At 41.1% G+C, this 27,263-nt stretch overlaps 1 pseudogene; it reads left to right on the forward strand.

Annotated features, from left to right (window-relative positions):
* The first annotated feature begins 4,774 nt into the window (after nt 1-4,774).
* Nucleotides 4,775-27,196, forward strand: LOC132098525 (serpin H1-like; annotated as a pseudogene).
* Nucleotides 27,197-27,263: the final 67 nt, after the last annotated feature.

Below are 27,263 nucleotides of genomic sequence, written 5' to 3' on the forward strand. Positions count from 1 at the left end.
GGCACTACACACGATGGCTGCTTCATCGAAGCGCCGGTGTACGAGTTCCGCTGCGGCCGGGCTCTCACCTAAGCGCGCCGCTGTTTCAGTTTCCAGAGATTGTGACTGTTTCAGCGTTGTTTGCAATGCGCAAGCCTGTACGGTTGCCCGCTTGCCTGCACACGAAAACCGTTATCACGGCTACCCAGATATTTCCCGAAAAAGGTGTAATTTCTGGTGTCCCGGCCACGGCCGATGGTGCTATAAATGCAGTGACGATGCCCACTACCCAGTGCCCATCTCCACATATAAGCACAGCCCTGCACACAGGGCTAGCGCACATAAGATCGACACAGATCGGTCGAGCGTGCCGCATAGTAAACGTGCCCACTTCCCAGTGCCCACATACACTATGTCACATACGGCGCGGGGCTTCTGTAAAAACGAGGCCCGTGCACGTACATTCTGCACAGGCAGACAGCGAGTTTAAAGTGGTAAAAGTGCACACATGCAGCCCACGGTTACTCGCAGATATATCGAGTCCCACGGGACCCGCTCAGCCTCCCTCCAGTCGGTTAAGCGCCGGAACGGGGTCGAGGAAGAGCGATCTGCCCGCTGTGATCAACGCGCTCCCCGCCTCAGATGCGCAGCACACTCGAGCGCCGCCGTTGCCCAGTCAACAGAGCGCGTTTCGCATCCAGCCCTTAGCCATTCATGCAAATGCATGGTCAGTGCTTCCAGGGGTTTCGGATTGGGTGCTAGGCATTATAAAGAGAGGCTACACGCTACAGTTTTCTCGACGCCCACCGTGCTTTTCAGCGCGCGTCGAAACTACGGTCAAAACAGAAGTAGCACACATACTTCGGGCCGAAATATCAAAACTGTTGAGCAAAGGGGCTGTAGAGCCTGTGTCTCAAAGCGAGGGGGGGCTGTACAGCAGATACTTTCTGGTGCCCAAGAGAGACGGGGGTCTCCGGCCCATACTGGATCTAAGACAGCTGAACAGGCATTGATGAAACGCAGTTTCAAAATGCTCACGACCAGGAAGCTCCTCGCGCAGATTCGCAGAGGGGACTGGTTCATGTCAATAGATCTGAAGGACGCGTATTTTCAAATACGGATAGCGTCAAACCACAGGCGATATTTGAGATTCGCCTTCGAGGGCCAGGCATACCAGTTTGCAGTCCTGCCATTCGGCTTGTCCGTAGCTCCTCGTACGTTTACGAGGTGCATGGCTGCAGCGCTCGCTCCTCTTAGACTCAGAGGCACACGAGTGCTGAATTATTTGGACGACTGGCTGGTTCTGGCCCGATCATGAGCGGAGCTCATGGACCACAGAGCCGTTTTACTCGATCACCTCGAGAAGCTCGGCCTCAGTGTCAATTGGGTGAAGAGTTCGCTGAACCCCAGTCAGACGATCCTGTTTCTGGGTATAGTTCTGAACTCGTGTTCCATGACGGCGCGGCTGTCACCACAGCGCGCGATGGGCATTCAGCGTGCAGCGAGTTCTTTCCGCTGTGGCGCGACTGTGTCGCTCAAACACTGTCAAAAGATGCTGGGTTTCATGGCCTCAGCATCTCCGGTTCTGCGGCTGGGCCTGCTCCGCATGCGCCCCCTGCAGTTCTGGCTGAAGGCTCGGGTGCCGCGCAGAGCGTGGGCGTCTGGCCGGCTGCATTTCAAGGTCGATCAGAGCTGTGTTGCGGCTCTAGCACCTTGGACAGCGAACGGCTGGTACCGATCAAGTGTAAGCCTGGGGACTTCCCCGAGTGTGAAAATGGTGTCGACGGACGCCTCCACTTCGGGATGGGGAGCGCTGCTCGAGGGCAGACCGTCCTTTGGCCTATGGTCAGAATGGGAAAAGCTCCATCATATCAACTGCCTGGAAATGCTGGCAGTGGAGAACGCGCTGACGCGCTTTTGTCCCCATATCAAGGATCACCACGTCATAGTCCGTTTGGACAACATGTCCGTGGTGTCCTACATAAATCGCCAGGTCGGTCTCGGGTCCCGAAACCTGTGCAGGCTGACGGAACGCCTCCTGATTTGGGCTCAGCGCAACGTGTGCTCGCTGAGAGCAGTGCATGTGCCTGGACTGCAGAATCTGTGTCCAGACAGGCTGTCCAGAGGCAATGTTCCTACGGGCGAATGGTCTCTACACCCGCAAACAGTCCGGCTGTTGTGGCAGAGATTTGGCATGGCGGAGGTGGACCTCTTTGCGTCCCACGAAGACGCTCACTGCCCCGCGTTCTTTTCCAAGAACGAAAGCGCGCTGTCACGGAGATGGCCGTGCTGCCCGCTTTATGCGTTCCCTCCCGTCTCCCTCCTTCCGCAGGTGATAGAACGGGTGAGAGAAACGAGATGTTCGATGGTTCTTTGGAAGAACCAACCATGGTTCCCAGATTTGATGCAGTTAGCAGATGTCGCCCCGTGGCCGGTACCATTGAGGAGAGACCTCCTCTCGCAGGCCAGGGGCTCGATTTGGCACCCTCAACCGGAGTTGTGGTCCCTCTATGTATGGGCACTCAATGGTTACCCGCTGATCTCGCAGTGAGAGTGCTAAATACCATCACTCAGGCTAGAGCTCCGTCGACACGACGTCTGTATGCCTCGAAGTGGTCGGTGTTCTCCAGCTGGTGCACAGCTCGAGGTTATTCACCCCTTAGTTGTGAGGTGACGGAGGTCCTCTCCTTCCTTCAGGAGCTGTTGGATAAGGGCAGAGCCCCATCCACGCTCAAAGTTTATGTGGCTGCCATCGCGGCGTTTTCTGAAACGGCGTCCGGTCAGTCAATAGGAAGGAATGATTTAGTCATCCGGTTCCTCAGAGGAGCTAGGAGGCTGAATCCTCCCAGACCTCCGTCAGTCCCTATGTGGGACCTCGCGGCGGTTTTGGAGGCCTTGAAAGGTCCCCCTTTCAAGCCTATCCAATCGATTAGCCTTCAGCATTTGTCGTTCAAGACAGTATTCTTGTTGGCTCTCGCTTCTGTGAAGTGTGTGGGTGATTTGCACGCGCTCTCGGTGAGCCAGTCGTGCTTGGAGTTTGGGCCCAATGACTCAAGAGTCATACTCAAACCTAGGCACGGTTATGTGCCGAAATCCTTCAACACACCGTTTCGGGCTCAGGTTATTGCCCTGTCTGCCCTGCCGGTGTCAGGGGAGGATGGAGACTCGAGTCTTCTTTGCCCTGTCAGGGTTTTAAGAGCTTATGTGTCTCGCTCTGCTGCCTTTCGGCAGACGGAGCAGCTATTTGTCTCGTTCGGTGGGCGTTCCAAGGGAATGGCTGTTTCGAGACAGACTCTATCCAGATGGATAGTTGACGCCATAGCGTTAGCTTACGCTTCCAGGGGCCTTCAGTGCCCGTTGGGCGTCAGAGCACACTCCACAAGAGGCATCGCCTCGTCGTGGGCGTGGTCTACTGGGATCTCCTTGCAGGATATATGTATGGCGGCAGGTTGGGCCTCGCCGTCTACATTTATCAGGTTCTATAACCTGGAGGTTCCCGCCTTGCAAGCCAGGCTGCTGTCGGTATAGGCGAATCAGGGCCCTGAGGGGAATTCTGAGTTCACGAGCGCTATGCGCTGCCGACTGTTATATGGGCAGTATTGCGTAAGACCCGCATTGCCACATTGGTCAGGCCTTGCCTCGGCTGTGTGACGTCATATTGCCGCATCTACGGATGCTGCTAGATATGGGACGGAGGGCTTTTTCCCTTTTCTGTCCTGGACTCTCTGTGAGTCCCTCAGGTGACTGTGCACTGTAAATCCTGGGCGTTGCTTCAGGTTTATTGGTGTGTGATCCCTGCGCGCATGGCGTTTTACACTGGGTTCCCGTAGCGTCTTAGCTAAGACGCAGTACGAGAGAGCTCTCGTAAGAGAACGTACTCGGTTACTAAACGTAACCTCGGTTCTCTCTAGAAGAGCGAACGAGTACTGCGTTCTCTGCCGTGCGCACGATTCACTCTGGTTCGCTTCGGCGATGAAATAAATCAGGTGAGTCAGCCTTTTCGAGCTCCTTTTATAGGTTGGGCCACACCCGTTTCGGCGGGAAGTGGCAAGAAGGGCGCGAAGCGAACCGAGGTTACGTTTAGTAACCGAGTACGTTTTGTTAATTGAAAATGTACTAGAATTGTGAAAAATCGGGTGTAACTACCAGAATTATAGGTGCTGTATATCTTTTTATTTTATTTTATTTTTTTACTAAAGCATTAAAATACCACAATATGTTTATAGATATATAGCAAACATGATAAGTTCATATATTTCTTTCTCCCAAAAACAATGTTGCATCCATATATTCTACACTGAAATGTGTGTTCCGTGTCGGAATGTCTTTTTGTTTTTGTTTGGGTCTGTGTGATTCCACCGAATGTCCATTTACCCAATACTTTTTCAGTGCCCTAGGTTGCCATTTGGTGGAAAACTCAATGTATTGCATATTTGAGACAGGGGTAGCTGCAGGTCAGAGTAATGGGCTTGGCAAAAGTTGGCATAACGAAAGGTGAATGCTACAACAGAAGCCTACTCCTAACCCTAATCAATTAGAAAGACCTTTATTTAGCCCCCTAAAAAATACAAGTGATTAACAGTCAAAAAGAAAGTTATTTCAGAGATGAAGCAAGAAGAAAAACATTTTATTCTTTTGAATTTATTGCACCAATTAATTATCCACAGTATAAATAGGAAAATGTGGTATACAGATAAGTGTAACTTCCATGTTGACTTTAGCAATGTAATATACTTAGCATTTGTGGAATTATATTTCAATATTTCTCTTTTTTTCCTCTCTCTTCAGTCCTGTAATGGTCCCCACCTTTCCTGTTCCTCTCCTGTTTTACAAGTGTTGGCTCTACAGAGCGTCTGGTCATCTGCTCCACAGGAACCGAAAGTTCAAAGCTTGCCTCAGACAGAAATCTCCAGCTTACATCACCCCACCTGAAGCCCAGGGCTGCAGCTGTACAGGTCGCTCCGCATCGACGGTTCCCAGAAACAACACCTTCATTTTCCCACTTCTGTTGGCCAACTCCCTGCTGGCTCTAGAGGGTGGAGCTAAAGGATCCACAGCAGGCCAGTTTCATGATCTCCTGGGGATCACCAAAATGATAAGGCTGTTGGAGACTTTTTGACCAAGGCACTGAAATCTGTGCATGAAACTAATGGAAACAGCTACACTTGGCACATTTCCTCTGCACTGTTTTCTAAACAGTCCCCTAAACTGAGGAAGAGCTTTCTGGAGAAGCTTCAAATCCACTTTGGGTTGCAGCATGTGGCCCTGGAGGATGCACAGAAACAGATTGACATAGAGAAGCACCATTCCTGGGCTAAAAGTGGTATGGATGGAGAGGAGACAGCAGATCTCGAACAGGCACTGTAGACCAAACCTGGAGCCATGATCCTGGCCAATGCACTGCACTTTAAAGGTGAGGAGAAAGAATAAAGCTAGGAAACTAGTTTAACTGGCTTAATATAATGCTAGAACACAATTATATTCTAATACGATATTGTGTTGATTTACCTAATGAGGTTAAGGAAAGTTATTTTAATCACTGAGTGCAAATAATATATAAAAGGACATGGCATATCACAAAGACAGACTAAAAAGCTTCTGTGAATAACATGCTTTAGTAACAGGCATTAGACACAATTAAAATGAAGGTGTGGCTTGTCTACTGTACTTAGGGGATCAGGATAGTTGTGTCTAATCTTGAAGCTTTATGGTCCATTATGTGTTTGGACTGTTTGGACAGCAGCCAAACTGCATTACAAAATTCATGGCTTCTTCTTTCACTTTACTTGAATGGCCTTTGGAAAGCAAACACAACTATTTTCTATGATTTGATTTCTTGGTGATGTTTTGTTTGTGAGCTAATCAGTATTTTTGAATGAATTGTAGACATGAAAGTTTTTTAGATATGCGAATTCTATAGATTATATTAGTGGTTAAATCCAGTTCTGTAATCAGATTGGCAGATCAATGTTCCAAGATGATGTAAATTCCACTGATGTAAATTCTAACAGCACTGGGATTTAAATCTTGAATTCTAGTGGATTTAAATCATTGATTCAACTGTTCTGTTTCATTCAGGAATGTAACAAGACACTGCTTGTATGGCTGCATTCCACTTCGCTTTTAGACACACACACACACTGATCCTTTACTCAGATAATTGAAAATACTCACTCGCATAATGATATAACCTGCAAATAGATTCAATGAACAAATCTTTTTGGTGAAGTGATTCAAAAGAGTCAATGGGATTAATCAAAATCCCCACCCCTATACAGTATGTTTTACTTACCTGTATTTATTTTTTAAATAAAAGCTAATTTATCTAATGCAGCTCAAATAATTTAAGGCAACCATTAACCTTTTTTAAAACTCAAACAATACTATGACATTTATGTTTTTTTTTTCAGTTACATTTACTAGCAATTTCAAGGTCATCAGTGAGTTAAAACAGTTTTACACTGACATATATCAGCTTATACTGTATCTAAAAAAGGCGAGAGGTGATATTTGAGGCAAACAGAATCAGACAGAGTGGTCATAGCACCACTGGGCTTCCTCTTTCTTGGGTGCTGGAGATTTAGTTAGCACAGATTGTGCTGCTGCTTGATAAATGAACTATAAACAGTTGCATGACTGATGCTGAAGGTGAAAATTAGCTTGGAGGATAAGGAATCACACTTTAGGGGGTGTGCAAAACATACGTGTGTGTCTGTTTGATTATAGTGATTTATGTTGGTGTAGCAAATGCACCTGTGAAGTGCATGTGTTTACTTACAGTATGTGTTTGTATGTATTTGTGTACTGTATGTGTATACACACCTGTTTGTGTTCACACTGGGAAGTCAGATTTTATTTTTTAGCAAACTCAAGTTTAGTAAACAAATTGGTTGGAATAAATGAATCATTATTTCAATACAGTTTTTATTACAATTTCCAAACTACAGTCAAATGATTTACAAACGCTCTGTAAATCAGTCTGAACATTTAATAAAAGCATAAGTTGAAAAGATCGATTCTTTTATAAATCAGTAGTTCATGCATTCACCTTCACAGCCAGCCTTTAAGGTTGATGAAAGTCAGACCATCTCCAGTATATCAGGAAGAGCCCATGTATCTTCCCAGGAGAGGTGGTGTGTCATCTTAAATAATTTAATAATGATCATCTGCATCTCCTGCCCTCCAGTGAGTGGCTATATTCTTCATACAATACTCTGCTAACTGCGTACAGTGCAGTATACTGCATACTGCTTGGCCTGCTATTTAAAAAAAAAAATATTGTAACATGACAGGGACTTTGCAATTCCGTGAATGGCATTATAATATATATGGTGATTTAAATCCATATGTGTAGAATATTTGCATAATATGCACTGAATTTGTCTTTTTGGTCCTTATATTTACATTTGCATTTAGCAAAAACCTTTATCCAAAGCAACTTAAAGTGCATTTAAAGTATGCACTTTTATCAGTTCATGCATTCCCCATGGGAACTGAACCTATGGCCTTGGTGTTGCTAGCACGTTCTCTATCATTTGAGTTGCAGGAATTTTTTTGCTATATACGTTTACATTTGTGTCAGTCATATGAGCGCCATGGTTCAATGTGTAAGAGTGTGCATGGTAACTATTAGGCCAATACTCTGATTTAGTATTTTTTAAACATTGAACCCATGTACAGACATTTTTAACTGAATTTTGACATGCTCGACAGGGTAGTTTTCTTGTTTTATTATTATTGAGCTGTAATAGTAATATTGTTTTTGTACAAAAGCTGTGCAGTACATGCAGTAGCGTGTTTAGTCAAATCAGAGACAGTTCAACAATACTTAAGTTTCTTGTCACTCCCAAGAAGAGACGTTAATATGCCTGAAGGGCTGAAAATGAGTTTTTAACATGCCGGTGCTATATGCTCTTCTACTTCACTGGAGTTCATTGTCTCACCCACATGCTGAAGTCTTGTTCGACTCATCGATTTCTTTGTCTGAGTAATACTGGCAGGTGCTTTGATCCTATTTTAAACACAGAGCGATGGGAATGGAGCAGTAGGAGGAGAGCTTTCTCTACTACGAAGCGCAACAGGAAATAAAGTTTGGATTGATTTTAGGTTGATAAGCAATCTAATTAATTTCTTTTGTTTTATGTTTTGACTTAATTACATATTTTTTCCTGTTCGCAAGCAAGAAGCGGGAGTCGTGGAAGTTCATTAATTCAGCCAATGAAATATACAAATTAGATCAGACAATAGATTGGGCCCTGTGAGTGAGATTATGAAAATTGAATTCATAGTTTGGATTTATAATTTAAAGGCAGTCACTTGTCGCACCCCTTCAGGGTTCCGTAGTAATTCATTTAGTCACCAGTGTAATATTAACTTTGTCCGAAGCTTTTTCATCACCTCTCTGATGGGTCGTTTGTGGACTTTTACTCTTGGTGTTAATCTGAGAGCAGTGAAATCTGTTCAGTCATGTCTATGTTTTATAGGAAAATGTGTAGAAATGTGCGCCTTTTGGAGATCATTTACTTTAAATAATAGACATTGCAGTTCATTTCTCTAGTGTTTTTCAGAGTCAGTAGAAATGTCTTTAATGTCCTAAGTTATTATAACTGTGACCTTAATTGCCTTCTGCCTATAAACTGTTCCACAGGTCCATGTGCAATAATTGTTTATGGTTCATTGAACAAGTATCATAAATATTGTTTAAACCCTTTGAAATAAAATGTGTAACGCTCATTTTGTATTTTAGAAAATTGTCTTTAAAATACACAGTTCCAAAAAAGGGACATTACTTTTTTGATGATATTCCTGCCTGGAATGACTATGGTAGGATTGGCTACAGTACACTTCATAATTCCAGGTACACTGAAACAAATAGCCAGACACCGTGTAGAACTGGATTGGAGCTCGTAGCAGGGGTAAATGGAGAGCCACAGGTGTGGAGTGAAGGAAAGACAGAGGTGAAAGATAAGAGATTTTTGGGGGTTTGGTCAAAGGCTTTAAAGGGAGAAAAAGAGAGTTCTGTAGGCCGATTCCTGGTGCGTCGTAGTGGCAGACACCACATTAGAGCATTACCCTCAGTCTTTGTGCGAACCCCAAAAAACAAGCACACACACACACTTTACCCCCGAACAGCAGCCCTGCCCCTAGCACTAAAGGACCCTGAGAAAGAAAATGAAAGCGCTCTAATTCAGAGCATTTTGGCTTTATTGTTTGTGGCTCGGTTATTACTGAAAATGAGCATGAGAGAGCTTTCAAGATGCAAAACCACACTATAGCTGCATTGTCTTTAAGCTCTGTAATTACTGAAGAAGGTATGAGAGTCTCTCCTGCGAATGCTTGTTGGGTCATTCTGTTTTTCTCTTTCAGTCACAGAATCTCCCAGGATGTTTTCTTTCTTTTGATTGCCAGCCAAGACCTCAGTGACAAGAATCCTTGTGTGACATTTCAGAAACTCGCATGGCAGAATTCCCCCTTTAATGCTCTCAGTTCCAAGAGCTTTGCCACCCCATAATAACTGACAGATACCATGCCATGTGTTTTAAACTTTAGGCTGATCAAATTTCATCCCCCTGTATAATTATTGAAATCCAACTGCTCTGGCTCTTGGCTTGTGTTTACAAGCTTAAAGGAAACTGCTAGCATACCATTAGGCGCATGCAAAGCTTGACACGGGGCTTTCCCTATACAGTATCAGGTATTTCTCATAATAAATGACAACTGTGCGACTCGTCTCAGACTCGTCTTTTCTTTAAAGAGGAATTCTAGTTTCTATATTTTTGTTTTGTTTATTTATTTTTTGGGGGTTTTGTTAATGGTATTCCTAATTATACGTAAGGAATATGTTTTGAATTCCTCAGGAGGAGGATGTTTAATGCTGAAAGCAGTGGTTTTGGGACCAGAAGCGTTTAAAGGTGATTATGGAAATTTCATCTTGGGTGGCACATTCCATTGTCGTCGTCGTGTTCTTCCCTGGATTTATTCTCAGCACTCATTCATCGAGCACCGCCACGAGGGTTACTTCACTACCGGAATACCATTCAAGGGATCATCACTGGACTGAGCACCTTCACCAGTTGTCCACCGAGGTCCCTGTGTCACAGTCCCATCCTGCGTGCCTTAATCTGACCAGTGTGCTGAGTACTAATAAACAGCGTTATTGCAATTACATCCTGTTTCTGTCTTACGTAACAAATACTGGCAAAATATTCAACAACCCCGACATTTTTCTTTTTTATCTTTTTTTCATATATGCCACATTTAAAGTATAAATGCCAGTGCATAAGATAACAAAATATCAAACATGTGTAATTTTTTGTTTATGCATTTTATAAAAACATTAAATAAAATAGCACACTGTTCAAGCAAACTATTTAATTAAAAGGATGTTGTAAATTTATTTTATTTTATTTTTATTATTTCAAAATGTTATTTATTTCTGTCATGCAAAGCTGAATTTTCAGCAGCCGTTACTCCAGTCTTTAGTGTCACACATTGCTTCAGAAATCATTCTAATATTCTGATTTGGTGCTCAAGAAACATATAATATTATTATCAGTGTTGACAACAGCAACAACACTGTGATTACTTTTTCAGGATTCTTTGAACAGCATTTACTTCAATTCATACATTCATACACATATACTCTAAACGTAGCTTTAGTGTCCATGATTGCAGTTAATGTGACAAGCTGCACCAGTGGTGACGCAGCTTGGACACTGTGTCATGATTCTGCCTTCATGTCCTGATTTTTCTCTAGTCTTGAGGCAGGATCATGACAGGCCCGTGTTTTGTGTACAGCCTTGTCTTTGGGCCATGTGCTTGTGTTGTCTCGTTTCCTTGCCCCGCCCCCCTTGTTACCCTAGTTTTGTCATCATTGATTTACTTGTTCCACCTGTTGTGTTCATTATTAGCCTCCCTTTATAACCCCCTTGGGTTTCTCTGTCCTTTGTCGGTTCATTGCCAAATGTTGTCAAGCTTTGTCACTGCCTATCTTAATGATATCTCGCTGTGAGTATTTTGTCTGGAGTTCTGTTCAATGTATAATGTAAATTGTTTTGTTGTTAGTTACGGTTTAGTCTTAGTCGAGGCTTTTGCCTCTTGTCTTGTTTTGCCCCCTCGTGGGTTTTGTTTTTGGCTACAATAAATCTTGTGAGAGCATTCTGTCTACTTTTGGGTTCATCCTCCAACCACATAACACACTGACCTGTGACGCATTTTTAGTGAACTCCTTCACTAAAAATGTCCTTGAGACCTGTAGTTTAAAAACAATTGTAAAAATGTAACCTTTAAAAAATAAATACATTTCTGGGAAAAAATTGCATAATTTTTGCAGGTCACACTTTAATTAACATTTCTTACCTAATGCAATTATATTTTCAGACATCTTAAGTGTGTGGTTCAAGTGTCCAAATCATTTTTGGAGTCAGTGTAGGTCCAAATAACATGTGGCAGGGTTCAAAATGAGTTTCAGAGGCTGTTGACTATCTTATGTGTTTGTCTCTTCACTTCTTTTGAAGAGCAGTGTAATAGTTCTGGTGCCGCGAAATGGAGTTCTGGACTCTCGCGGGACCCAACGCAACATGTAGAATACAGTGATTTGCGGGCCTACCGCAAAATAGAAATGATCTAAGCATAAAATGTCTAAAACATATAAATTGTTATTAATGTGTTGCGCAAAAAGAACAACTAATAACATTAAAATGATCAACACACTCAATGTTTATATTTACAGCACGTGTTTAAAGGGATACGCAATGTAGCCAATCACAGAAGACTCAGCTGTTGATTTTTGGAACACAGTGGCCAACCAGAGACAAGTGTAGACATTGTGAAAGATTCATTGCGCATATTTTCATTGTGTTATAACAGAGCTTTGTAAGATTGTGATGAACTGAGATGTCAACTTTTAGTGATAATAAAGGAAGCGTTGATCACATTCTGCCATGCCAAACCATGCACGCAGCAGCCCATGCTTGCTTTTCTGTTAAAAATAATAGTGTTTAGACTAATTTGATGCTTAGTTAAAATAACAAATTTTTTTGGGATCATTTATTCTGCAATGTTAGGGATCTTAGTAGATGTTACAGAACCATTTAATGTAAATTTCTTTGATGTGCTGAAAAAAAAACTATATTTAGAAAATATTTTTATGCAGTGGCGCTGCACAAGATCCCGGGCCCTATGCATGTGCAGTCCTAATGCCCCCCCCCCCTGAAAATATATATTCCAGACTTTTCAAGGGCCCTCTCTTCGTTTGGGGCCCTGGTAATCAGTACTGGTTTTACCCCCAGTCCGGCGCCCCTGCTTTTATGCAGGCTTTCATGGGCAGGAGTGGGACAAAACATGAATGTTGCGGGCAGGAGCGGGACCAGATTATTTTTTTCGTGGGAGAGGGTGGACACAGGAAAGAATCTTGCAGGAGCGGGGCTGAAAAATCCATCTCGCACAGTTCTCTACTGCAAAATAAAATAAAATAACATGGCCTGGCTTAACCCCATATTGTCTTACAATCATCCTTAGTATTTGATTTGACTTGATTCTGCTTTTTTCACTCTTTCTTTCTTTTTTTTTTTCTTTCTTTCTTTCTCATTCTTTATCTTTCCCTTGACTAATCCAATAAGGTAAAAAGACTGTGGAAAAGAACATGTGACTGTAATACTGCTAATAGTCTCTTTATCGAGAATCTCATCTTTGTCAGTAAATTTAATGGGTGTAATGGGCTGAAATAATATGTCCTATGCCTCTGCCCCCCCCCCCCTTCCCCGAATGTCACTTTTGCCTACAGGAGCAGCAAGGAGACGTGGAGTAGCCTACATCAACAAGGAGATTTTAATGAACTTCAGAACGGGAAACACATCATGTAGCACAAACTCAATGTATAAGAACTGATACTGGAGACAAGGAAACACAAAGCTTAAGAACAGGGAAACTAATGGGACACACCTGGGAACAAATTAACTAAACGGGGAACACCTGGAACTGATATAACTAAATGGGGACAGGAACAGGAAAAAACAAATATGGGCGTAATCATTGACATGGAGTACGTGGGGGAGGAAAACACAACATGAGTCATAGAACAGAGTCTGACACTGCATCCCTCCACTCGCCTTTTCTTTCTTTTATTTTTGGCTCTTTTTCTGGCATGTAGTCTTTGATATTCCTTTGTATGATTTGACTCATCAAAGCCTTGATGTATGTCAAGTCAAAACAGCATGGCTGTAAGATGATTATATACTATATGTTTTCTAATAGTTTGTGTCAGAATGTTAAAATGCTTGTTTGTGCATGTCCGGGTCATGATGTCCAGGTCATGTTCATCTATTCGCTGTCCACGTGTTTTAAGTGGGTTTTTCTGTTTGTAGGATTTTGGGATCAAGGCTTTTACCACGAAAACCAAGATTTGCCCAGCTTCCTGGGTACTAAATACACAAAAGTTCTCATGATGCACAGATCAGGTAAGTTCCATCAGTCTTTTATCATTGAAATACACTAAGACATCCAAACTAACAAATGTTTGTTTTCCCAGGCGTGCTGTATATGGTCACTTTGAGGACATATAGAACATGGTACAGTTGTTGGAACTGGGCCTGTGGGAAGAAAAGGCCAACATGGTGCTGCTTTTGCCTTTCCATATGGAGAGTTTAGTTCGTCTGAACCATCTGCTGACCCAGGATCAGGTTGAGAAGTGGTTGGGGAAACTGAACTCCACTAGTATGGCATTATCCTTCCCGAGAACCAAAATAAGCAGCACCGTCAGTCTACAGGTAATAGTCTGAATATTGTACATATCTCTTCCTACACAGCCGTTATGTGGGAAATACAATTTCAAAACATTAAGTTGTAGATAAATATTCTTAACATACAATGTAGATAAAACTCATTTAGAAAGCTAATGGAAGATATCCAGAAATGACATTAGCATAATGAAAACGAACCATAGGTCATAGATTATTCTCATTCAGTGGGAAAGCTATTTTCCTTTTAATGGAAATTGTGTTTGCACTGAGATTGCAGTCAGGCCTTGGAATCTGGTTTTATCTGTTTTAGGACACTGAGCTATGGTCTTCATTCTTTAAAATATTCCTCAGATGTGCATTGTAAGTGCTTCCATTGCCATCTTCTGCTGCTCTGTATTTGAACACCAGCAGGCAACATGTTGATTTGCTGACCTGTGATCAGGAGTTTTATTTTTAGTCATAAAAAAAGGACAATATTTTGTCTTCTAATGAATATATCCTTTAAATTCACTCAATATTTTGTCATCTCATATTAATTTTGGTCCGTTTTAAACCTTATAAAAATGTAGGTCACAAAAGCATTATGTTAATTAAAACTAGATTTAATTGCTTGTCTTTGCAAAATCAATTTTGCTTGACTGCCAGAGATAAGACTTTCTTGTCTCAGTGGTTCATTTGTGGTTACTAAGGTGTTTGCTAGGTGTTTAGTTTGTGATTTGTGTTCTGCTTCTGCCGTGTGAGTGTGGTAAGTGCTGTCATTATCTAATTGTTCTTTACAAATTATTATTATTATTTATATTTTTTTTTTTTATATAATTTTTTTTTTTTTTTTTTTTAATAAGACCTTTACATGATAGCAAAATTTTTTTTTAATTATTCAAATAATCCTTAAAATATCGGAATTTCCACTAAAATATTAAGCAGCAAAACTGTTTTCAACACCGATAATAAAAAAAATGTTCCTTGAGCAACAGATCAGCATATTAGAATGATTTCTGAAAAAGGATTCTGTGGCAATGAAATTTCTGGAGTAATGGCTGCTGAAAATTCATTCAGCTTAGTCATCATAGGAATAAATGATAATTATTATTATTTTTTTTAAATATAGAAAACAGTTAAGTTGTAGTAATATTTCATAATGTTACTGTATTTACTGTAGGAAACAGCGTACACTCACACCCCAAACATTCTAATGTAGTTAAAATAGACCTAAAAAAAATTGCATTTTCACTATGGGTGTCTAATTTCCAATGTAGTGCATAACGTCAAAGTAGTTTACCACAGACCAGGTTTTACTTATAAATTGAAAAAAAAAAAAAAAAAAATTATAAAAACCTCGGAAAATCTCGAGGGAACCCATGGTGAATTATTCTTCTGGGTTTAGACATCACAACTCCAGCACTCTATTCGTTTTGTGCAATATAGACCTCAACAAAGTCGTCCTATAATTGCATGCCTTAATCCCTCTTAAGTGTTTCCCATACAGACTAATGACTCTTCTGGCATCCCAAACATTAGTGCTCCTTCAAGGCCTGGGACCTCAGAGGGATAACATCCTGGGTTAGAAGCTCAGCAAGAGTGTCTCCAGCAGCTCGGCCACAGGAAACAGCCTGGACTTAGACAGCAAAGAGTGACAGAGTTTTAGAAAAGCACCGATGGTTCTGTCTGCACTGCTGAACAGATCTGGATTTGGACGACAGAGAGTGACAGTGACTGTGGCAGTTGTGTTTGGGCTGTTGAGTTCAGTGGCTGAGACCGTGTCTGGTATGATTGGCTTGTGGGTAATAACATTTGGATTCTTTGGTTTCTTGCGGTGGATGGATATGTCAAGTACGCCTTCATAGTGCTCTTCTCGTGGGTTGTGGAGGTGAAGTGTTTTGGAGCTTGATGAATGATTTCGTGACATGCTGCTGGCTCTCGTCTTTCCTCGCTCACTTCAGTCTTCTTTCTCCTTCCTCGTCTCTTTCCTGTCTCCCTGCCTATTCTTCGTATTCGTCTTTTCTCTCTCCAGCTACCGCTCTGTCCTCTCTCTCTCATCGTCTGACCTCAGCTCATCTATCTCCTGCCCGGAGTCCACTGGTTCCTCCCACTCTCCCTTTCTTTATTCATCACTTCATCCACCACCTCAATCTTTGTCTGCCCTCTCATTCACTCTCATTTCTAGCTGGTCAGAGTCCCTGTATCTCATCTTCTGTCTCGCCCCTTTTCTTCTTTCACACTCAATCTTTGTCAAACTCTCCTTTTATCTCTTTACCTCTTGGATATTTGCCTGCACTTCTTTCTGAGGTCTTTTCTTTTTCTGTCTAAAATATTTCACTTTTTATTCTTCATTTAGTGGAATCACTTGGGACCTTCTTGCCATTTTGCAAAATTTATGGATGCAGCAATTTTATTGTATGTATGGATATGTGTCATTTTGATTAATTGTTTTTTGTGAATTTCATGATAAAATTTAACAATTTAAATTTTTGTAATGTTTTTTATTAAAAATTCTAAAAATGTATTTTTTTTAGTAACATTTTATACTTTCTAAATTAAGCAAAAACAGAATGTTCTGACTTTAGCTTTGTGAAATATACTACACATAACATGCATGCATGAAACAAATACATTATATGGGCTGAATGAGATGCAAATTCACTCTCTTACGGCAGGTGGCACTTATGAAACCACTGCAATATAGCATTTCCTTGGTTACCATTTACAAATTGTCTCTCTCTGCAGACAATGAAGCGATTTTGCCCCTTTGTTGTTGAGAAATATAATGTAGCGATTCAGTATCGATTAATAAAAGTAGCGTGACAACACTCTGAATGCTACTTTTTGCACAGCACGATCTCAGATCTCTGTGTGCGAGTGTTGTGTGTGTGTGTGTGTCTGTGTGTGCACGTTCATCAATTAAAGCAGTGCATTAACGTTGATTAAACGTTAAAAAAACGTTTTTTTTATCGTATAATAAAAAATTGTGTATGTACCGTTTAAATACAGAATTATATCGGGGTGTGTGTGGTGTGTGTGGTGTGGTTGGCACAGTGGTTAACCATAAAAATAAAAAATGGCACGTCATGCCGAAAAGGTTGCTGATCCCTGCAATAGAGTAAAGATACAAACAATAAACAGTGATTTTTCAGTTGTTGTTTTTTGGCCGGTCTAGCATAGGTTTTTAGGTACAGAAATTTAATAAAGTAATCAAATGTAAAACAGCATTGCATATTGGACTATATAAATTAAAGATGATTCTTTTTTAAAGTTATAAAAGCTTTTTAATCAAGAGCAGTGAGTGATTTCTTTGTTGTTGCCGTTTCTATTAATATAAAGACTGTCAATTTAAGAGAATACACTGATACAGTGGCCTGCGTTCAGCCGCCTATGTCTGCTGTAGGATACTTACCAAGACGGGCATTTTGACATAATTTTTGTCTGAATTTGTAAATTTAAACACAATACTTCAAAGAGATCTTCTATTTGTGCGAGTTCTGAGGCGCGGGTTTGCGTGCTTCGGATGAGCGCATGCACAAATCTTCTCACTGCGTGCGCGAGCTCGCATCCTCTGGCTCTTAAATGTTTAAACTGACAAGCAGTGGGCAGCCATTTATGCTGCGGCGCCCGGGGAGCAGTTGGGCATTCAGTGCCTTGCTCAAGGGCACCTAAGTCGTGGTATTGAAGGTGGAGAGAGCACTGTACATGCACTCCCCCCACCCACAATTCCTGCCGGCCCGAGACTCGAACTCACAACCTTTCGATTGGGAGTCCGACTCTCTAACCATTAGGCTCATATTCCAGCATAAGTCGTTCACATTGATCAAGAGTAGAGCCCGACCGATATATCGGCTGGCCGATATTATCGGCCGATATAAGCTAATTGCATTTAAATCGGCATTGGCATTTATAACGGCCGATGAAACATGAGAAACAGAGTCTCATGCTTCACTCATGTTATGAGTGTTGCATAGTTTGCCCACCAGAGGGAGCTCTGCAGCTCCAGAGTTAACAACAGCGCCAGAAGTCCACTACAGAAGAAAGCGATCAGCCAAGCCACGGAGATGTAACTTACTGTTTTGACGGTGAGTCTGTCATTCGTCATGTGAAATGATTGTAGATTTAGTTCATACCCTGTATATAAAAACTGTGTGGTAGTTCTAGCTAATGGTCCTATCATTATCACTTCTAAATATTCTGTAACATCACTTGCAGCTGCTAATGCATTGCTATATTAGATTAGCCACAAAGCTAATACCATGTTTATCAGTGGAAGAGCGCGAACGTTAATAGGAGGTCAAACTATAACGTTAGCGTTTAACTTATTCTATTGCGGTGTGTTTCCCACATAATGACCGCGTAAATGGGCCTTTCACACAGGACGCGGTATGCACGGCGCTTGCCGCTGGGTTCAGCGTTGCCCTTCAGATATAACGAGATTTGCGCTGCGCTATGGCGTAGGCGGGGTTTTAAAAACGTTTAGCGGGAGCTCTTTCATAGTCTGTTGTTCCTCCTTTCGGTCAGCAGCAAACATGTATCTGTCCCGTTGTAAGAAGCGAGCGATAGCGCTAGTCCTGCTGATGAGAATTAAGAGAGAAGCAAGGAAGATGAGGCTACCCTCAGGTCCAGTGAACAATTTGGTGAATTCAGGCTGGTTACGTTACTCTAACGCTAATAGCTTCCTTTTTAGCAGGCCCCTTAAATGCTTGCTATTAACTGGTTTGAAGGTGGTTCCTCTCAAAATTGACAGCGGTGTGTTCATGACACTAACGTTAACCATTCAACTTCGAATTGATTCCGTAATCTTCCGGTAATAGTAGGCAAGACGATGTTCTGTGAGAGCAAATATAGTGTAGTTACAGTAACTACAGTAGGTGCGTCAGAAATGATTAAACCAGAGGGGACATGTAAATAAATGTGAGCTGAACAAGCGCTTTTTTTTTTTTTTTTTTACATATTGTTTCAAAGCAGCTTTACAGACATAACAGGAAAATGTTGAAATAATATTGTTAAATATAAGTAGGTAATACCTATTGCTTGACAAATAAAAAAAATATATATATTTCTCATTCTTGCCTATGTAGGAGATCCCAGTTTATTATTATTATAATTCTAATGATGACATGAGTAATGATACATGGTGATAATATTAATACACATGCTTATTCTTTCTCCGTCTCTCTTTCTGCCTACAGATGGCTGAAAAAGGTGAATGCTGTAGCAGCAAAGTGTGGGACTACTTCTGCAAATACTTTAACTTTAGTATTATAAATTATTTACAGTACACACACATACTGTTAAAACCAGCTTCAACTGGAAGAAAGTAAAAGTGTTAAATGTTTAAAACCAGACTGTTTTTTGATCATTAAAAAATATATACTTTGGATGTGCAATTGTTTAGTCATTGAGACTGTAATCTAAGGCTTTTTTTTAACATAGTCCATTCTGGAAAATGGTTTATACAGCCCACATACATAGAACAGGCAGATATTTTGCTATTGAATGTTGTGTAAGTGCAGTTTATAGGAAATGGGTCTTATATCCAGATTATTTTTTAAATCAAAATATCGGCTTATAAATCGGCTCTTTTCGAGTTAATATCGGCATCGGCATCGGCCCCCAAAAATCCATATCGGTTTGGCTCTAATCAAGAGTGAATGGTTTGTCCAGGTTTTTTTTTCTCATCGCTATTGTTGTAATGTCTGGAAATCCAGAATGCGCATTCATCAACAGAAACATATAAACTGCTAGCAGATGCTTTGGATTTAAGTTGAACCGCGGTCCCAGCGCGTACCGAACCGTGTGTAGTGAACCGAACGGTATGGGTTTGTTTCAGCGAACTGTGCCACCCCTAATATATATATATATATAATATCGTATTTTTCGGACTATAAGTCGCACCTGAGTATAAGTCGCACCAGTCCAAAAATACGTCATGATGAGGAAAAAAAACATATATAAATCGTACTGGACTCAGTCGCATTTATTTAGAACCAAGAACCAAGAGAAAGCATTACCGTCTACAGCCACGAGAGGGCGCGCTATGTTTTCAGTGTAGACTACAGGAGCACTGAGCAGCATAGAGCGCCCTCTCGCGGCTGTAGACGGTAATGTTTTCTGTTAGTTTATTTCTCTTGGTTCATGTCAAATTAATTTTGATAAATAAGTCGCAGGACCAGCCAAACTATGAAAAAAAGTGTGACTTATAGTCCGGAAAATATGGTATATATATATATATAAACAACATTTTGAAATAAATATACTTAATTTTAATATATAATGTCATATCATATGACTGTATTTCCTTTTAATTTTCATTTAATATATTTCTTTTAAATAAACAACTAGTCTAATCGGTCTTTAGAAAGCAAATGAAACACATGGTCCTGTTTAATTTGGTGAATGTTAATTATGAAAAGGTCTTTGTTAAACATATTTCCTCAATATCTTAAGTGCATGGGTTAACTCTTAGAACTTTTTTATTTTTATTTTTGCTGACCCCCTTGGGCCCCTACTCCCCAGAGCCCATTTTGAAAACCCCTACTCTCAGGTCACTGTCCCAGGGTAATGCTGCAGGCAGATGACAAACCGGTTAAACCACAAAGTTGGTTTTATCCATGTGGTAGACAGCAGATGTCAAGAAAAACATGTCAAGAGGAGTGCAGTGACAGAAAAGGGTAAGAATTTAGAGAAGTAGAGGTTAAAAGACACAGAGTAGAAAAAGGTACAACAGAAATGACAGTTGTTGAACTAGACAGGTCAAGTGGGGCACAGCCGTTCCCAGGGCACATAGAGAAGTGAACGGTCACTGTAATGCGGGACAGCATTTTGTTAAAGTCTTGTAATGTCAGGCAAGAAATATAAGCACCCACATGCCATGTCCAATTACACAGCTCTGCTCAGAAGAACAAGATTTTGACATTAACATGAGCGTTTAGAATGCCCAAGAGAGACCTAGAGGCTTGCTTTAAGAGAAATCCACCGACAGCCCAGACATGACTCCCTTTTTCGGACTTGCTGTGTTCACATAAGTGATGCCCCAGTGTGCGGAAAGAAGCTGAAAAGTCCTGCCACGGCTGCATGACATTAATAGAGCTGTATTACCTCTCTGACAAGTCCTCCTGCTGCTCCCTCGCTCTCCACATCTTTCTGCTCTCTGTCTGTTTTTCTGCTCTTTCGTGCTCTCATCTGGCTTTTTCTTTTTTTCTGCCACACACATACAAACACTCTTTCTTGTAGTATCTGAAGAAATATCACTGTAGGTCAGAGACACTTAATTCCTCCACTTTTATATGGGCAGTGACAGAAGAGGCACGCTGAGTGCAGCTTCCCTCTCCAGTCTGGACGAAGTGAGCAAACACAGCCTCCATCTCAAGGCGTTAATAGCCTTTCCACCTTTTATCTATCATCTCGCCTCAGAGCCTCAGCCTCCAACATGGCCACCAGACACTCTTGTCACTCTCAAGTCGCTCTAGGCCTTCTGTCATGCTCTTGCATGGACATCTTTGGTCTCGGGAGGAGCTGCTATTATCCTGATTTCCAATCCGTGCACTTGCGTATGCACTAATGTAGCCATGCTGCGTGGCTACAGGGGCCCGGCTCGGGGCAGGATGACCCAAATTAGACTGACGTGCAGCTGGAGAGGTGAGTGGTTGTGAGGGAGGTGGAATGGGGTTGAGTGCTGGAAAGAGAGAAAGCGACAGGGAAAGGGCAGGAGAGCGGGCGATCCAGATAAAAATATCCACTCTGATGGTAAGGCAGCGGGGCTGGAGCTCAGGAACGGTTAGTGCCAGGTGATAGTGGCTAACAAGAGATTGAATCTGGACTCCATAACGAGCACGAGGGGTCAAGGGGTCACCGTCTGCCTGATGCCTGGCAAACACACACAGCCAGACACACTGACCTTAAGAGTCTGACACAGGGATACACAGAAAACACACACACACGATTTCTGTGCCAAGGCCTGTGGATGCCAGTATGGCTGTAATTGGGTTGCACAGTTCTCTGTGTGTGCCAGAGAGACAGAGGGAGTCAAACTAACATACACACACTCATTGATGAGGTCATGAAGTGGATAGGGTGTGTATGCCAGGACTTGGGACAAGCCTGTCGTAATCAGACAAGTGTTTTAGAACACAGTACCAAGCCATGATAAAATGCTTATTTGTAATCTCATACAAATATTGACATATCCTATTTATTTTGTATAATATGTAATTTATTGAAGTTTGTGGCTGTCTTGTAAAAACCTTTCACCACATCTGCCCAAAGTAAGTGAATTTATATTATTATTTGTCATAAATATTTCTTGCTAGCTATGAAACTGTATTCTATTAATTCCACTAATGATTCTTTTAGTGCTTCTGAAGAGAAAAAAAGGAAATAAAACTACATTTTTTATTTTTTTACTGCACTCATCGGTCTGTTGCCAAATGATGAGATCATTTCAGTTGTCAACAGAGCAGATATAACAAATCAGAAATATGGAAAGGTAATTATTGTAAAATACTTTTTAATGAAATGCAGTCATTAATGTAATCTAATAATTTGTCCTGACTGTATTTAATGATAAAATATATATTTAAAAAGGGTAACATATGCATTATTTGTTTTATCCAAAATAATTAAATATTTTGAAATCCCTGAATAATTCATCATTGATTCATAATTTAATAATTAATAATTTGTATGTTCATATATTCATACGATTCGGGGGAAAATTTTTTGTGATCTGTTACTCTCATGTCAATTCAAAGATATTACAAATTTGAGGAAACACACATGAAAATATTTTTAATGAAACATAAGGGATTTCTATTCCTTCACTGGCAGTCTGTTACATCAAAACTTTGACACTTTAAAAAAAGTTAATAAATACATCTATATGAATCGAGTGGTTTAATCCAAGTCTTCTGAAGAAACATGATCTTTATTTGCGTTTTGAAGATGAATGAAAAGACTTGTGGGTTTGGAAGGACATGAGAGTGAATAATTAATGACATTTATGAATTAATGACAATTTTTTTTTTTAACTAACCTTTTACGTCTCTGGATGTGTAAACCATAGAAATGAATGATTTGATGATTTAAAATGATTCTTAACTTACAAAATTGTGTGGTTTCTCTTATTTCTGTTTGCAGACTCCTGATGGCCAGTGTCTCCCCCACAACCAGCCCTGTGTCACCCTGACTTATGCTTCTTTATCTAAAGTAGGAGGCTCCCCCTGGGGGACGATTCTGTAACTGCTTTGATTGATTCAGAGGTGTTTTTTAATTCACTATACAACCTGCTCATAATAAATTATCATTCATTTGGAAATTGGTTTGCAATGAATCTGATCATGCTGTAGATTGTAGTTGAGCCTCAGTGGTTTCACTGTGTAGTACAAAAAATATTAATGGAGTATTTAATATATTACAATAAATATATTACAACAAAAATCGAATGTTTTGGAAACCAATTGCTTCAAATCTTTTTCATTTTTTATTTATTTATTAATTAGTTTATTTATAGGATCAGTGCTTGTTTTCCCAACCCTGTTTATTTCTTTATCATTTGAAATTAAATATTTTTTTGCAATTTAATATATATATTTCATATGTGCTTACAGCTCTGAACCAGCAGGTTTGTGCTTCTCACCAAGTTCTTGTGATTCTGATTTCAGGAGGCTGATAATTGGCATGAAGTTTTTTTGTGGCAGAGTGTAATGCAAAGGATGAACAAAAATATAATAATATTGTGCATGAAGAAGAAAGTGGAGAAAAGAGAGAGACAAAATGTAAATCAGGCATAAGACAGTGATAAAGAACTCTGAATAATGACCAAGATGTTTTCTGAAAGGCGAGCTGACTGCCATGATGCTGCAAGGCTGAATAAAACAGTTGCTGGAGTTGCTGAAAGCTCTGTGTGCCGCTGGTGGGCCATTTCCACCCCTTACATTCTCATACACCATATTGTTGTATAGAAAGTGCAACATGCAGCTGACTCTAGGGCAGTTTCTTCTTGTGTGTTATTTATGAGCTGCATGTTTTTGTAGTTGTATTTATTGATGTAGACACTTAAATTATGCCACAGTATAATGCAGTTTGCTTTAAAAAAATGGAGCACAAGGATAGGCTGCATTTGGAAAACTTTGGCTTGAGAAAGAAACAGACAGGAAGAGAGAGTGAGAAGAGAAGAAAATACAGATGCTCCATTTCCACCCAATGAGCAGCATTCGAGGTGAACCATGTTTACACAGCCCTCCTCCTCGCTCCATCTCTCTCCCTCTCTCGTTTTCCTCCATCTGCCCATCACATTTCCTGCATTAGTTGGGAATCTGTGTGCCATATTACTACATGATATTTATTAGCCCCCTTTCATCTGTTTCCAGTGCATAAACTAGTGTACTCATCTGCAGACCCATCACTCAATCCCAGCTGCCTGCTGGGCACGACTTCTCTCCGCAAACGTGTCATTTATTCATTTGGGGCTAACTTCACCTAGAGAGGGTTTACCTGCTTTTCCTTCGGGGCATCCTGTGAGCTGCATTGTATTTTGTAGAAGCAATGCAAAGCATCACTAGCTTCAAATGACTCCAAGCTAATAGCTGTGTGCCATCTTAGAGATCTGGATTAAGTGAATATGCGAAATGAGCATTTTTTTGTCTGTCAGGCCCCGGGGGCTTCTAGGGTAAATGCTTGCATGACGATAGCCCACGTTGAAAAGTTAAACGCTGATTGTTTCAATTAAAAATTTAGTGACCTCAGCAAATCTGCAGATCCTGAGAGGTGCCGCCATCCCAAGGAGAAAGAGCGAGATGGAGCGAGACACAGAAAGAGGTGTGCTATTTATAGAGCCTGTCACAATGCAGGCTGGGAGATGTCTGCTAATGTTACATATGACTCTAATTGCTGGAGACAGCGTTGTCGTAGTAACATACAGTGCCATGTCAGCGTTGTGGCAACAAGCTGCTTCGGGTCAAGGCTACACGGCCCAGGAGCAGATCTGTGTCTATGGTGCCGGATAACATCAAAATTGCAATGGAGAGGCACAAGGAAAAAGCCCTTGAAGACAACACAGAGAATTAATTAAGGGGAAATAAATTCGCCCAATGCAGTGTCAGACCGTATATAGCGAGGACATACAGCTGTGAAAGAGGGTGAGAAAGCTTCAGGAGACAGAGATGAAAGACCGTCATTCTCTGAAGCATAAATACATGCTTAGATACAAGTCTGGACATTCGGATCAGAGCAGGAAAAAGACAGGGAGCACATGAGAGCAGGCAAGAGAGGAATTAAACAAGTGGCGGATGGTCTGATGAGGGATGAAGATGCCACAGAGGTGGCTGAGCGGCCGACAGGATGAGGCAGTGATGAAGTAAAGGAGTAAAGAGGTAGAAGGAGAATAATGGATGAGGACAATAGAAGTGCATTAGTGCAGGTGTGTGCTGAGACTGCTAAGAGAGAGTGAACCGCAGAGGTTCGAACAGTGTTAGCACTGGTGACAGCCTCCCCCACCTCTCTGCCTCATTATCAACCTCTCCTTCCATCTTTCTCTTGTTTTCCACCGTTTTTCTCCTTTAAAAACCTCTGATTCAAATCACTATGTCAGTGCCTGGGTTGTGCACCCATTCAGAATTGAACTGAGAATGCATTTTAATTGCTGAATTTGAATTGAGGTAGCAAACAGGATGCAGAATTACTTCAAAATCCCTTTTGAAGAAAAGTCAGTTCACTCGGTGGCCATATTTGCAATGCCTCCAGGCAGCTATTTTAGGCATGCCTGACCAATACCTATCTACCTGTATGGGAAAATCTCAAAAACTGATTGCCAAACTCACATTTAAATAAAATTTTTCGAATAAAAAATAAAACCTTGACAGGAACTGTCCCATAAATGTAGTTTCTTGTGCTCAAATAGTGTAAAAAAAAATCATATTTCATGTTGGTCTGGTGGATTGAAAAAAAAAAAAGGTCTCATGATGTTTTTAAAAAGTCAAACTTATTTTAACTTGCGCACTGTGCTTTTAGAATACCATGTCGTGTGAGACTCTGCATAAAAAAAGTCAAAGACATCCATTTACACAGGAAAAACGATGGAAAACCAGCAGAACCAGTGGAATACAAAAACCTGTTCTGACTGAACACCTCAATTACAAAAATAAAATGGAATTCCGATGAATTCATACAACTGTAACTTTTACGTTATCTTGAAAAGTAAATTTGACAGCCTTGTTTTAAGTTTTCTTTTTTTTCTTTTTTATGTCATTCTAATGCAAATTCCAATTTAACTTCCTGTCAGGTGAGGACAATTCAATTAGAGTTCCAACTTATTCATGAACTTGGAGCCAATTCTTAAATTTGGAATTTTGCACAAATCTAGCTCGCACGCCACAGCTCAGCCATTCCCAGTGAGCATGCATCATTTTTGCAACAAGATAAAGTGTGCAAATGCTCCGTTTTAATTAAAATAGTCATTTAGGCGAGAGTGCTTAATCATTCAGTTAAAGCCATTCGGTCTTGGCTTTCACAAACACGTTGGGTGTCTCTCAATCTTACCACAGCAGTTCACTTATCTCCTCTTCCTTATTTCGCCATCTCCCTCGCAGTCTCTCATTCTCTATGCGGGTAACTGTCGTTTATCCAGGTTCTCATCCAGGGGGAATATAAACTACCTGTCAGCGAGCGTCTTTCTCCCAAATTCATATCTGAAAGGAAAACAAAAGCGGGCCGAGGTCAGAGAGAACTTTTTTAAATTATTCATAAGCAGCTCTCCCTCGGCCACCGTCTTCAGCTTCTGTTGCATGCTTTGTACTGCCTGCACGGCCAACAAGGGCATCTGTCATGCCTTTTAAATATTGCGGAGACAATGAAGAGGAAAAATAACCAATTTTTTTAAAACATTATTGATTTACAGTGACACTATTTATGTTTTGCTTTCATTTGTCCTTTCTACCTGTCTGAGGAGGAGTGTGTCTGTGTTTTCATTTCCACCATTGGGAGTCATAAAAGGGCATGGATGTTTCATTTTTCAAGGTCTCTATTGGCTCATATTTGAGCTTTTTCGTTTATTGTAGTCTGCATAATTGATTCGCACCATCTTAGTCATTTGGAGCAGAGAAGGATTTTGGGGTCTAGTGTTATCCTGAAAATACATTAAATTCTCACTGTTTTCTTGCACTCTTTTTCCCTCCTTCTGTTTTTTTCCCACCTTACTCTCACTCAGAAACAGCTAGCTGCATTAGGCCTGGTAGATGTGTGGAATGAGACATCAGCTGATTTCTCCACTGCATCAAGTTTGGGATGGGGGAAGCTTCCCTTGGGAGCCATGGTGCATTGGACATCCCTTGAGCTGGCCCCTGAGTCTGGCAGCAAGGACAGTATGCATAAGGATGAGGACGTGTAGAAGCCAAAAATCTTCTATGCAGATCATTCCTTCATTATACTCCTCAGGGACAACAGGACTGAGGGCATTACTCATGATAGGTGAACTGGATCACACTGCAATTTTTATTTAATAATTAAAAAAAATTAAAAGTTTGGGTTAGTTTAATAAAGATTTCAGCAGCCTTTATGTGTGAAATA

Source organism: Carassius carassius, chromosome 2 (genome assembly GCF_963082965.1).
Source record: "Carassius carassius chromosome 2, fCarCar2.1, whole genome shotgun sequence".
Taxonomy (NCBI): Eukaryota; Metazoa; Chordata; class Actinopteri; order Cypriniformes; family Cyprinidae; genus Carassius; species Carassius carassius.